Below are 14,659 nucleotides of genomic sequence, written 5' to 3'. Positions count from 1 at the left end.
AACACAGAAACAAAAGGGATAGATGTTTTTATCATAGTTTTTGAGAAAATGATAATTACCTAATCTTCCACTGAGTCTTGAGTACTGGTTTGAAAGACATTCATGTTTCTGAAACACATCCACTGATTATCTGAAGGAAAGAGTATATTTTACAATCATGGATAATATTTAAACTGACTATAGGGTGAAGCCATAACTCATATGTAATAAGCACTTAGACACAGATATTCATTTAGAATATGATTCAATTAACTTGGTTTTCCCATTACAATCATCTGAAATGTTTATTACTTCACATTTTAAAATGGATAAATTCTTAAGAGCAACCACCTCAAAATACAGGGACAGTCACTGGTCATTAGGACAAAGTTCCCCAAGGAAGCCCACCCACCATCAGAAATGGTGACACACCAGACTGTTAGGAGGTCCTAAGTGAGTAAGCATGATCAAATTAATACCCCAGATCATGATGTTGATAGGGCCATAGTGACAGCATCAGCAGCATAATGATACATTTTCTCTGTGTTAACCAGTTTCATGTATGCCTCCTTACTTCCTTCTGTGAATTACTCAATCAGAAAGGATATCATTTAAGTCATGTTTGCTTTTTAAATGGGTTACAAATACACAATATCTGAAGAATTGTAATGGGAACACAAACTCTTCTATGAGTGATGGTAGACTTTTCACTTGACACTTTTTTACAGCAGCATATTTTTTACCTGAAAACAAACAGACTTTGCCTTGAGTGTTACACACTGGAATTGAAGAGAGGGTTTTTGTCCTTAAGAGTTCAGAGTTCCTTATTACCTAGAGAGATGGTTGAGCTATTGAATAAAGATGATATATTGGAAAAGAAAGGCTGGCACTTTTGATTTAATCAAAGGATTATAAAATGATATCAGCTGGTTCAGATAAGAAAAATGACTTGTTTGAAATTGGACATCAAACAAAAATTATACAATGTATTCCATTATAACTAGGTAATTCTTTTTAAATAGTCACTTCATGAAATATTTACTGGACTCTACTAACATGTTCTAGGCATTGTACTGGACACCAGGAATAAAAAGACAAGGTCCCACTGCCAAAGACTCTGCCATGCCTTCCCCATGATGATGTACTGCCACCTCTGCAACTGTAATAAACCTTTCTCTCCCATGTGCTATTCCTGTCCAATAATTCATATCAGCAATATGGAAAATAACTAGTATACAAGGTATGAGAAGTGACTTCAAAGCTATTGATAATGATCACATCTTTACGGTGAGAAAAGAAAAGCAAGGTGTCTGTCTAAAATGTTATCTTAACACATACTGTTAATGTCACTTATTTTAGAAAATAAATAAAGGACAAATTAATGTTCTTTGATTCTAATGATAGAAAGCATTGAACTGATGAACAAAACTTGACAAAAAATGAAGTTTTGATAACCAGATTCCATCTCCTCAAGCAATTAACCTCTTTCTGCTGTGTCTTAAAGAATCAACCAGACATAAGTTCATTCATCCCTAGTGAAGTTCAGGTGGATCAATGTATTATTGATCCCACAGATTGAGAAGACCACAATCAAAGTTGAAGAAAGCTTTATTAAATACTGGCCGGGACAATGGACACTGGCCAGGTCCATACTCAGGATTCCCAGAAACTGGCCACGAATTATGTTTGTCCAGTGCTTATAAAGGCAAACCCACAAGAGTAAATACTTCTTACCTTTGTTCAGTCAAGGACAAGTATACATCCTGACTACCTACCTTTGGGTGAGATGGAGACCTAGCCCTTGTGGTGTGGGTGCAGGAGAGCTGGCGGGCTGACTAGTTCAGCTACCACCCAGGCCCAGATCCAGGGCTTAGAGTTGGCCCAGCCCAACATCTACCACATCTATGAACTGCTGGAGTATGTGAAGATGCCAATTTTGCAAATCCAAAGCTGCAGGATCTCCATGATATAGGGCAAGAACAGGATGTCTGAGAGGAGTCCCATTGAGAATCCAGTACTGATAATGTAGAAGAAGGCAGAAGCCTCAAACCAGACCAATGATTCATTTCAATGATTATCTGCAAGTTAACGTGTGAAGAAAAAGATATACTATGATCAGACTTTTTTTTTTTCAACTTTCGGTGGGGATATTGCAAGGGCAGAGGATGGATACAAAGTGAGATTGGGGTGCATGATATAAAATTCACAAAGATTTCATAAAGTTACAAAAAAATGAAGCTTGCTTCAAATTTGGCTCAAAATTTTGGTAGTGGTCTTATTCTCACCTGGTGGGATTAACAGGGCAAGTGAGGCTAACAGGTTAAAGGCGTTTTTGTTATGTGGATCTCTGAAGCACAAAAATTAAAACTTAAAACGTAACTTTGGCTGCACGGTACAAGGATAGATGAGGAGTTAGCATTGAGTGTGTAAGTGTGTGTGTGCATGTGTGTACGTGTGTGTGTGTGAATAGAATAGGGTTCCATCATTAAACATCTCCCTCAAATTATTTCTGACCCTCTCTAGTCTAATATCCACTCAGTTGGAACTCTCAGTGAGAGACGATGATTGCAGAACCGAGGCAGCCTCATCTCTGCTGCTTTATTATACGGTGAGGATAAGGGGGAAGGTATTCTGGCTAATCCTAACCATTTATGACACTGGTCCTGATGGACAAATAAAGTGGAGGAAGAATCTATCCATGTTTCCAAGCCAACTAATAGTTTTCTTTGTCAAAAGTCTCATGAGAGCTCAATTTCATCAAAACACATAAATAGGTAAACACTTAGAAAATGATTGCCCTGAATTGTCTGTAATAAGCACTTGTGGTGCTACAAATAAGTTCCTCTTTGCTAGAGTCAGGGCTCTCAGGGGATCAAGGCTTTTATGGACCAAATGTTTATATCTCCTTCCCCAAATTTGTTTGTTGAAATTGTAACTCCAAAAGAAATGGCTTTTAGAGGGAAGGAGTCTTTGGCAGCATTAGGTCAGGAAAGTAGAAAACTCGGGAACAGAAATAATCCCCTAAAAGGGAGACCCCAGGGAGCTAGCTGTCTAGCTGTGAAAATACAAAATGGTAGTCTGCACCCTGAGGAAACCTCACCGAAGTCAAACAGTACTGACATCCTTCCCTCAGTCTCACAAACTGCAAAGCTGTGAGAAATCAATTCCTGCTTTTCAAAAGCCACCTTGTCTGTTGGCACTGTGTTACAGAAGCCCAGACAAAGAAGGAGCCAGTGTTTCATTGTCTCTGCTGCCTGGTGCTGGTGTGCTTTCTCCTCGTGAGAAGCCTCAGGACTAGGCTGTGACTAACTGAGTAAAAGTTTCTTGGAGAGATCCAACTGGACTCCAATATTGCCTTCTGGTTTCTTTATTTCTTTGAACAGATCATGCAACCAAAATAAAGAGCACCCCAGCATAAAATGACTTCTTTCTCGAATGCCATGCTACCCCACAGGGTCTTTCAGAGTTGCTATTCACTTGTCCAGATAGTGACAGCTGCTTAACATGGACCAGATATGAGATCCCAGGAGCAGGTTTCACTGCTTCCAAACATTGAGTTGAACAGGGAAAACAATTGGTGAGCACCTATCTCTTCACTACTTCTGTCATATAACCAATGAATTGATGACATGCTGGAGCTCTGAGCACGCTGTAATGGGAGACAAAGTAAACGGACTGGTGGCCAGAATACGGCCAACATGGAAAATAGAAATCCTCTACCCTAATTGTCTCAGCGTGTCCTGAGAACGATCATGAACTATGAATTTCAAAGTTCTCAAACTGCAGTGCAAATACAGTCGATCAGGGTGTCTCACTCTCCTTCTTTCTTCTAGCTCCAGCCCCATGACAAGACCTGGGAATCTTCAGAACACAGTCAGTTTCATAAATATTTGTCAGTTGACTGACATCCCTTTATAGATAAAAGTGTTGCAGAGCATGAAATATATATATATATATATATATGTCTAAAAACCTTCATACATTTGAAAATCTGAACAGTCCACAAATGAAAATTCATAAGAGACTATACTGAAAAATCTGCGGTAAAGACAACCAAGCATCTCATGACCTAAAAATAACTGCGTGGGTCTGTTTCGAATATATTTTCACTATCTTATGACATTTTCTTGTAACTTTGCTGTTTAACATACTTAAATTCAACGGGAAAGTAGTTAAATTACTGAAACTCAACTGCCCACATACTTAGAAAACACATTTATTTAATTTCTATGTGTTTTTTTTTTCAATATAAAAAGCTAGCCCAAAAGTAGAATTGAATTCTTTTGATGGCATTGTAACTTCTATGTATATCTGAAAGTTAGACTTATCTGGCATTTCACTGGAATCTTATTGAAATCTGTGATTCTGTCTGGCACAGGTGGACACCTAGTTTTTCTTGCTTTACCTTAGATAACACTCACTCTGTACATCATTCATATAGCCCCTCAGATAAGAAACTGGGTCAACGGTGGTTCATTTTTTTTTTCTTTCAAAAGCAATGTGCTTGAAGAATTGGGACAAGAAATCCATATTTTAGTTTATATTCAGCATAGCTTCTACTTGTTTCAATTATGAATTCTATATTACAAATAAATCAATTCTAATTTTCTCAAGGCCAAAATTACTCAAGAAAAATTTCAGTGATAGCAAACATTGATCCAACATGAAAACTGAAATAATTTGAAATTCATCACCTGACAAGCCCCCTCAGCCACTCAGTGTTAGGAATAAAATAATTCAACCCAAATTCTCCATGAGTACTGTTGCTTCCTCCTCATTCTTCCACACCAAAGACTGCTTACTTTAAACATTGTGAAATGCTTTAGGTTATGTAACTTGCTTTGTAGTCCATATTCACCCATCTTTTCATTCGTATTACTTATTTGGTGAAACCTAGTGTATTATTTTATGTTTGGTTAAATGTTCTAATATTTTCCACATAGCTCATGTTTTTTTGATAACTGAAAAAGTATGTTAATCATTATATTTGGTCTTCAGTTTCTTTTAATCCTAATCACTTGCATATATATATGCATATGTATATATATGTATATATATATATATATAACTTAAATTTATACATTTATTTATATGTTAAAGAGCTCTGATGTAAATTGTAACAATTATTATAGCTGTTTTATTAATGGGGACAAGAGCAGGCCAATGAAATATACAAATTAGTGGAAAATGAAAGACTTCCCAATTTGTAATCATATATACCCCTTCTGGTTACTAGTAGTTAAAGATTTATGTTCTAAAATAAATTATGTTTCTACATCCTCAAAACCAAATGCTATTCCACTTATGACAATAACTTGAAGTACACAGATCTTGGCAAATCGCATGTTCACATTGTAGAGCAAGGTTAGAGTGCTTCCTTCAGTTCACTCACAAACACACACTGATATAGCAAACAGAGAGAGAGATAGTAATATATATATATATATTAATATATATACAGATATAGTAATGACTAATGAGAACAAATTATAAGATACTGTGAGTGAGTCAACAGTTGCTATGTGTAGGGCTTCTTACCTTACATCATTTATTATGACATCATTATGACATCACCTGAGACCTAAAGACGAAGGTCATTAACACAGGAGAGAAACAGAGAAGGCCATAGGTTCTAACAACTTTCAGGGTCCAGTTACTGCATAACAATCACACTTGTTTTTATTAGAGAAAATGTAATATGCATAATTGTTAACTATATACTTGATAGCTGAAAAGGTGAAGAGAGAATCTTAAGGTGTTATACTGATACCAATTACAGAGAGCCACTTCCTCCCCTAGACGTGATAAAGCAAAATAAGTTGGGATTATGAAAAAATTAAAAGGCTAGAAGCAGAATCTTGTGTTCTTAGGGCCTAGGCTTGAAAGGGGGGCTCCAGAGGCTCCTACCTCTGAGGGAACTGGACAGGCTACCCTACCTGTATTAGAGAAACTCAACGTGCTTTCATTGCATCACTGGACTCAAGTACACTTGCTAAGGTAGAGAAAGGGAATGGTACTCATGACAAAATTAAGACATTTACATTTACTTGTGCCCAACAAAAAGAAGCTGAAAGCCAACTGTGTGGTTTGGCAGGCACGACCATTGGCACATTGTAATTGGGAGACACTGAACAAGCAGAACTAGAATTAGCCTAGTCCAAGCCACATCCCCACAGAGCAGCTACCAAAATAAGATGAGAGATGGAGGAGAAAGGCAACAGCCAAATAATGGGCCCATAATGGTTTGTTCCAATTGGGGAGAAAAGGTTTTAGAAAGTTTGGATATATGAATTTGAATTGATTGAAAGACACTAGTATTTATTATGTAATTATAATATCTCAAGCATGGTTTTAAGCACTTCAAGTTGATGTGTGTTTTTTTTTCATTTAATTTTCACAATACTATATGAAGTACATTTATTATTTCCCAGTCTATACAAAAGAAAACTGAGATTCTAGAAAGTTAAATTAATTGACTAAACTACATATTTAATTGGGTATTCACAACTGAACTGAAGGCCTAACTATCTCTAAAATATAATGTCTCAAACATTGTAATATACACAGACTTGAAATGAGAAAAGGTAAAAAATGGGGGGAAATGACACCTCTGGAGAAGGATAAAGCACAACCAAAGGTGTGGAGATATGAAACCCTATAGCAGGGAGAGCAAAAAGTGAGATGTTCAACCTGGCTGAAATTTGTGATAAGAAATATACAAAATGGGTGTCTGGGGGAATTACCCAGTTAACCAGTCAGAAACTGGCATGGAAGACTTTGAAAAACAGATTTTAAAGAATCAACTTTGTAACATGGCAAGTCATTGAAACGTTAAGCATCAAAGAGTGCAATGTGTCTTTTATGTATGTGTATTCATTATATATAATATATATTACATTAATACAATAATATATTACATATCATATAGAGAATACACATACACACACACACACACACACACACACACACACACACACACACACATATATATATATATATATATATATATATATATATATATATATATGTATTCCTGCAAAGATATGGAAGATGCATTGAGCTGAAGTCAAGATGGGAAAAGGAGACTATGTTTTTCTCCGAAAACATCAGAAATTTCATGGGAAAGCATGAAAAAAGAAAAAGTAGTGTGTAATGCTAATAAATGGATCAGTAGGAAAGATAATGAAGATGTGGATTAGACAAACTAATGACAAGATAAAAGCACTGTGAGATTTTGGGAGAGAAAGCACAAGGAGACCAGTATTTTCCAGATGGAAGAGTAGGTTAATGGTGGTCAAGAAGGAAAGAGAGGAGGACCTCCCCTATCAGTGGACTTGGGGAGGGGCATGCCTGAAGAAGGGAGAGGGAGGGAGGGAGGAGGGAGGGGCTTATGGGGGGATACAAAGTGAATAAAGTGTAAAAAAAATAATAATTAAAAAAAGAAAGAGATGTCCACAAACATACAAGAGGCATACAGAACACCAGAAAGGAAAAAAAAAAAAAAAAAAAAAACTCTTCATAGTCAAAACACTAAATCTACAGAACAAAGAAAAAATACTAAAAGCAGCAAGCCAAATAACATAAAAAAAAAAGAAAAGAATCTTATGAGAGAAGAGGGAAATAGAAAAACCTGGAGGGGACAGGAGCTCCACAAGGAGAGCAACTGAACGAAAAAAATCTGGACCCAGGGGTCTTTTCTGAGACTGATATTCCAACCAAGGACCATGCATGGAGATAACCTAGAACTCCTGCATAGATGTAGCCCATGGCAGCTCAGTATCCAGGTTGGTTTCCTAGTAAGGGGAATAGGATCTGTCTCTGACATGAACTCAGTGGCTGGCTCTTTGATCACCTCCAACTGAGGGGAGAGCAGCCTGACCAGGCCACAGAGGAAGACAATGCAGCCAGTCCTGATGAGACCTGATAGGCTAGGGTCAGAGGGAAGGGTAGGAGGACCTCCCTATCAGTGGACTGGGGGAGGGGCATGGAAGGAAAAGAGGGAGGGAGGGTGGAATTAGGAAGGGACAAGAAAGGGGGCTCCCTCCAGATGGGATACAAAGTAACTAAATTGTAATAAAAATAAATTAATTTAAAACTAGCTTCAAATTTGGCTGAAAAAAAAAAAGAAATAGCACATGCAAGGAAATGGAGAAATGATGTTCAGTTTGAGATTTTATACACACACATACACAGGCATGCATACATGCACGAATGCACACACAGAAGTATGCAGTCACCAAAATCATGTAAAACACTGGTTTAAGAAAAAAAAAAAAAAGAAAGAAAGAAAAAACAAGTGGGCTGGAGATGAAAGTCCACATCCTTAGTGTGAATAAAGTTTTTACTCCTGTTTTTTATGGAAAATTCACAGATCCAAGATGCTAAATGTTAGAAGAATCTTGTTCTATTTTGAAGGTAATAAAGCATTGACTTTTAGCAAGCAGAGAACCCAGGAAGATTAGAAGAGAGTATTCCAAATCTATTCAGAATAATTGATATAAGAATTTCATCTAATTGAGCTTAAAAGTAAAAAGACACAGGCATCAACCAGAAATATAATATTCTTGGCATGTCCCCTGAATTTCATTTTTAAATAAATTTAGAATGATTTCTTTTGAATAAATTCTCATCTATTACTTTAGCAACTATTCCAAGCTTTCTAAAATAATTAGATATTTGTATTTGTGTACAGTACATGCTTACATTCCTAGTAAATCAATCAAGTAAACTAACCGAATATTGTATGTTTATAAAATTTAACTGGTTGTTTTAAATGGGTAAATAAAATTATACTTAGTAATCGAAATAATGCTATTTTCAGTCAATAGTTAACATGACGTTTTAAAGAAAAGAAAGCAAAATATTGAAAGAAAAATATTGGTTACCATACAATCTCATTTTTTCACTCTTAACAGAATGCCTAAATTCTAATCATCATAAGAAAGGAGATATTTGTCCATTCTATTTAAAGAATATATAGACTGAATTATGTTATGTGGTTTGAATGATAATGGACCCCATAGGCTCATGTTTTAATACATGGGCCCTAGTTGTTGGATCTTCTTGGGAGGTTTAAGAGGTGCAGCCTCATAGGAGTAGGTGTATCACTGAGGTGGGCTTTGAATTTTCAAAATCCATGCCACTTCCCAGTGTCTCTTTCTCTCTCTTCCTTGTGCTTTGGATCAGATGTATTCTCTCAGCTGCTGCTCTAGTGTCATGGCTGCCAGCCTGCCACCACGATGGTGATGGACTCTCTCTAGGAGGCTAAGAATGTCTCCCCCAATATACTCCTTTTGTACATGCTGCCTTAGTCAAGGTAGTTTATCATAGATGTAGAAAAGTAACTAAGACAGATGCCTAATCTTCCTCCTGATAGGCTTAAGCATTTCACCAAAGCACACGCAAGCTCTGACACAGTTATCAGTTTCCTAATATCATGTGGTTCAGGCCTAAAGATGTCAGCACAGCCCATAACAATCTCAGGTCATGTTACCCAGCTCTATCCAGGAAGAGCACTGCTCCTAACTTTTGTTTGAAACAGTACCATAGAAGCAAAATGTAAAGCTGAGAACATGCTCTCATATACTCATATGTATATGAATATATATATATATATATATATATATGCCCAATGGGTATATAAATCAATCTTTGATTAAATCAACCCAATATCAGATAAGCTTGAAGTCCAGTGTGAGGGTTCATGCTGATTTCCTTAAAAACTAAACCCAGAACTACCACATTATGCAAAATCCCATTTCTGAATGTTTATTTAAAAGAATTTGAGATCATGAACACTATATTCACTGCAGTCCTCATCACAATAGCAAAGAGGTATAAGCAACCTAAGCATCAATGATTTAGCACAGATGAATGAAAAATGTGATACACTCATGTAATTAAATGCTCTTCAAACTTATTTTTAAAAAGAAGAAAAGCCTGCCATTGTGCTAAATGTCATGGTTACCCTTCATAATCAACTTGACTAGGAAGCATGCCCTTGTGCACATCTGTGAAGGTTTTCCCGGAGAAGTTTAACTGAGAAGGGAAGTTCATACTGAATATAGGCTACACCATTCCCTGGGAGAGTGTGCCAGAGTAGACAGGAGAAGGTGTCGCCCCAGCATATATCTCTCTGCTTCTGGACTGTGTAAACAGCTTGAGCAGCCATGAACTCCTGCCTCCATGGATAGAGCCACCTTTCCACCTTTCTCCACCTTGCAGGGGGTTTCATCTTCTCAAACCGTGCGGCCAAAATAAATCCTTCTTTCTTCCTATAGTATTTTATCACAGCAATTAAAAAAAGAAAAAGGTAAGCCAGGCAAGGAGGAATATACTCATAATCCCAGCACTCAGGAGGCAGAGGCAGGCAGATATCTCTGAGTTCAAGGCCAGCCTGGTCTACAAAGCAAGTCCAGGACAAGCAAGGCTACACAGAGTAACCCAGTCTCAAAAACAAACAAACAAACAAAAAACAAACAAACAACCAAAAAACAACAGTAATTAATTACTAAGTGAAGTAAGCTGGGAACAAAACACAATTCATCTTACATAAGATATCCAAAGTGCTTAAATTCATAGAACCAATGTGTAGAAGACAGTGGCCTGAGGATAAAGGGAGGAGGAACCAGAAACAAAGTTTTACTAAGCATAATGACTAATCTCTAAGGATCTGCTCAGCTATATCAATTGGAAAACATTATATTGAACACACAAGTTCATTCTGCTGTCAGCAGCCTCTTTGTGACTGTGACAAGGTACATGATAAAAACTACTTGAAGGCAAAAGTATTGGCTGGGGCCAACGGTTTCAGGGATTTTCACGAACAATTATGTAGTCCTGCCACTGTGGGCTGATTTTGAAGGATAGCATCCTAGTGGGAGCATGTGGTGGAGAAAGGTAGTTCACCTCATGGAAGCCAGAAAGGAGAGATAGGCAGGAAATAGCCATGAACAAGCCACTGACTTCACAGATTTGTCCCCAGTGAACTGATTCCTCCAACAGGCTCCACATCATAATAAACCATTCAGCCATGAACTCTTCAATGGATGGCCCATGTTCATAATCCAATAATCTCCCCCCCCCATTGGCATACCTCTTTATATTTATTATTTATTACAATTTCCCAGCTGTAGCCCCCTCTCTCCTTTCTTCCTGGTCCCACCCACCCTCCCCCTTCTTCCCCTATGCCCCTTCCTAGTCCACTAATAGGGGAGGTCCTATCAGTATACCTTTCTATCTGCTACTCCAACCAAGGACCATGCATGGAGATAACCCAAAACCCTTGCACAGATGTAGCCCATGGCAGCTCAGTCTCCAAGTGAGTAAGGTGGAACAGGGGCTGTCTCTGACATGAACTCAGTGGATGGCTCCTTGATCACCTGCCCCTGAATGGGGAGCAGACTTACCAGGCCACAGAGGAAGACAATGCAGCCAGTCCTGATGAGAAGTGATAGTCTAGGATCAGATAGAAGGGGAAGCAGACCTCCCCTATTAGTAGACTTGGGGAGGGACATGGGAGGAGAAGAAGGAGGAAGGGTGGAATTGGGAGAGGACAAGAGATGGGGCTACAGCTGGCATACAAAGTGAATAAATTATACTATATAAGAAAATAAAAAAAATTTAAAGAATGTAAAAAAATTAAAAAGAAAACAGAAATGCTCAAAGTCCTTAATCATGAGGGAAATACAATTCGAAACAATCCCAAGATTTTACTTTACACCCATCAGAATGGTTAAGATCAAAAACTAGAGTAACAACACATGCTGGAGAGGATGTGGAGAAAGGAGAACCCTTCTCCAATGCTGGTGGGAATGTAAACATGATCCAGTAATTTTCCACTAGCATTATCAGCTGGGTCCCATGCCTTCAACACATGAACATCTGGGAGGGATACTTCATAACACATTCTAACTATTATAAATTCTTTAGGAAATAATTTATGTCCTGGCTAGTTTATTATCAACTTGACACAAGTTAGACTTATTTGGGAAGGGGAACTCTCAATTTAGAACATGTCTTCACGAAATTTGTTTATTGTCAAGTCTACAGGGCATTTTTTTAAACTAGTGATTGATGTGGCAGGACCTAGCACATTGTGAGTGGTACCACCCCAGGGCAGGTGATCCTGCTGTACATAAGTAAGCAAGCTAACCAAGCCAATAAGCAGCAAGCCTCCATGGCTTCTGCTTCAGTTGCTGCCTCCAGGTTCCTAAACTCAATTCCTGCCCTGACTTCCCTAGATGACTGACTATAAGTTATAAGTTAAAATAAACCCTTATCTCCTCAAGTTGCTTTTGGTAATGGTGTTTTGACACAGCAATAAAAATTCTAAGACAGTTGTGGTGGTTTGAATAAAACTGACCCCCATAGGCCCATATATTTGAATGCTTAGTCATGAGGGAGTGGCACTACTTGAGTAGGGCGTGTGGCTTTGGAATAGGTGTGGCCTTGTTGGAGGAAGTGTATCACTGCTGGTGGGCTTTGGGGTTTCAAACCCAACCCAGGCCCTTTGTCTTTTCTCTTCCTGCTGCCTGAGAATCCAGATGTAGAACTCTCAGCTACTTCTCCATCACTATGTCTGCCTGCATCCCACCATGCTTTCCTCTAGGATGATAATGGACTAACCCTCTGAAACTGTAAGCCAGACCCATTAAGTGCTTTTTTATAAGAGTTTCCATGGTTCCTTCACAGCAATAGAACACTGACTAAAATAACAGTATATTTACATTATATAAGGCATTGTGCTGATGGCTGTATGGGTAAGAAGATACAAAATAGATTTTGTACGGTGAGGCTACATAATGTCAAGTGCCATAAGACACATTTTCTAAAATCTTATGACTAATACCAACGCCTCATTTGTGCCAATTTTAAAAAATCAGCAGGGTTTCCTTAACTATAAATAATGTACACTGAACTTAATTCTGTTATTCCCTAATCTAATAAGCATATGTTTTAACATTTTATTTATACTCAAAAACAGACTTTTCATGTTAGATAAAACTTAAAAGACAAGTTGACACCAGGATATGGATAGACTTAGCTCTAAGCTAATCTGTCTTTGTCAATCATTAGTTTTTCTTTATAACATGAAATGCTGTTTTCAAGCCAGTATCTTTGGCCATTTCATGCTCCAACATGTGAGCCAAAAGGACACCACAGAGGTGGTAATAAGATGAGTATTGTATGCACTTCATGCCAAATTGCTGCCACTCTGTTTATACCAACTTAGGAGGTAGTGATGGATCAAGTATACCTGGAAATTTGAATATGGGACAATGAATCTCAGTGTTGAAAAAAGTTCAAAAACTTTCTTTTTAGAGAAAAATAATTATTTTTTATTCCATAGACTCATTCCTGAAATTTTTCTGTCTTCTTTATTAGCTCCTAATGTACTATAGTTTGTCCTTCACTTTTTTTTAACAATCTACTACTATCAAGTAATTATTCCTTTTTTTTTTTTTTTTTTTTAAGCTGGCTCTTGCTAAGGAAAGATGTTTTTCATTCATCCCAGAACACAAAAGACAAAATAGCATGCTCCGGGTTTCATAATGTTTTTAGTCTTTAAGAATTTCATCCCCATTCAGTTCTTCCCAAATCAGCTACCTCCTTACCCACCGAACTTCATGCTTTCTTCCCACTTTCCTCCCAATTTCCTGAGTCCAATTTGTGTTGGCTGATTACTCCTGGGCATGTGGCTTGCCCTAGAGTAAGACCAATATACTAGGTGTTGTATCATTAAAAAAAAAAAAATCTGAGCTTGTTTTCCTGGCAGCAATAAAATTCCAATAACTACTCAAGTATGGGTGGAACTAACTGTTCATCTCCCTTCCTTCATGCTGGGATTTTGTTTGGCTTGTGCTTGCTCATGTCCTATGCAACCAATGAGTTCCTATGTGCATCTGACCTGTTGTGTCTGGAAAATACTGTTTCTGTGAGGTCATTCACCATTTCTGGTTCTTTCCACCCCTTCTTCTGCATAGATCTGAGCCTTGAGGGAAAGGGTGTGGTGTAGACATCCAATTTATGGCTGAGTACTCGTATCCTCACAACATTGACCAGTTGTGAGTCTCTGTGTTAATTAAATAGCAGCATTTTGCACTAAATGTTTTATCTCCATCTCAAGGCTAAGGTCCAGAAGGAGACTTCTCACCCACTCAACTACTTTCTGACTTACTTATTATTCTCTCAGATGACATCTGGCTTCATTTCATATGCATCCAACATCTTGTTAAATCTCTGTAGACTCATAAAGGAGAGAAATTATTATTTTTCTTTAAAGAGTCTAAAAGCATAATACATACATATATATATATATATATATATATATATATAAAATTTTAATTTTTTAAATAGAACTCACAGGAAGTCTATTGACACTGTTCAGTCTTCCTATCCATTCAGTCAGGAAAGTTGGAGTGCAGTGCAAAAAGAGCCAGGAATGGAGGAGAGCATGTTCTCAATTCACAGGAGAACTTTTCACTCAGCCAAATTTGTGCATTAAATAAGAGTTATTAAGGAGTTGTCCTTGACCAAAAACTGAAAAATCTTTTTGTTTATGAAAATTAATTTTATTTCAGCTGAGTCTAATATCTTAGCTATTATTTGAAAACTACAAATAATTATACTTTGGGAATGAACCAGGATTTAAAGACCCTATAATTTGGGTCATACTTAT

The sequence above is a fragment of the Psammomys obesus genome, unplaced genomic scaffold (assembly GCF_907164565.1).
Source record: "Psammomys obesus unplaced genomic scaffold, mPsaObe1.curated_primary_1811, whole genome shotgun sequence".
NCBI classification, from domain to species: Eukaryota; Metazoa; Chordata; class Mammalia; order Rodentia; family Muridae; genus Psammomys; species Psammomys obesus.
Note: the sequence above shows the minus strand (reverse complement) of the source record.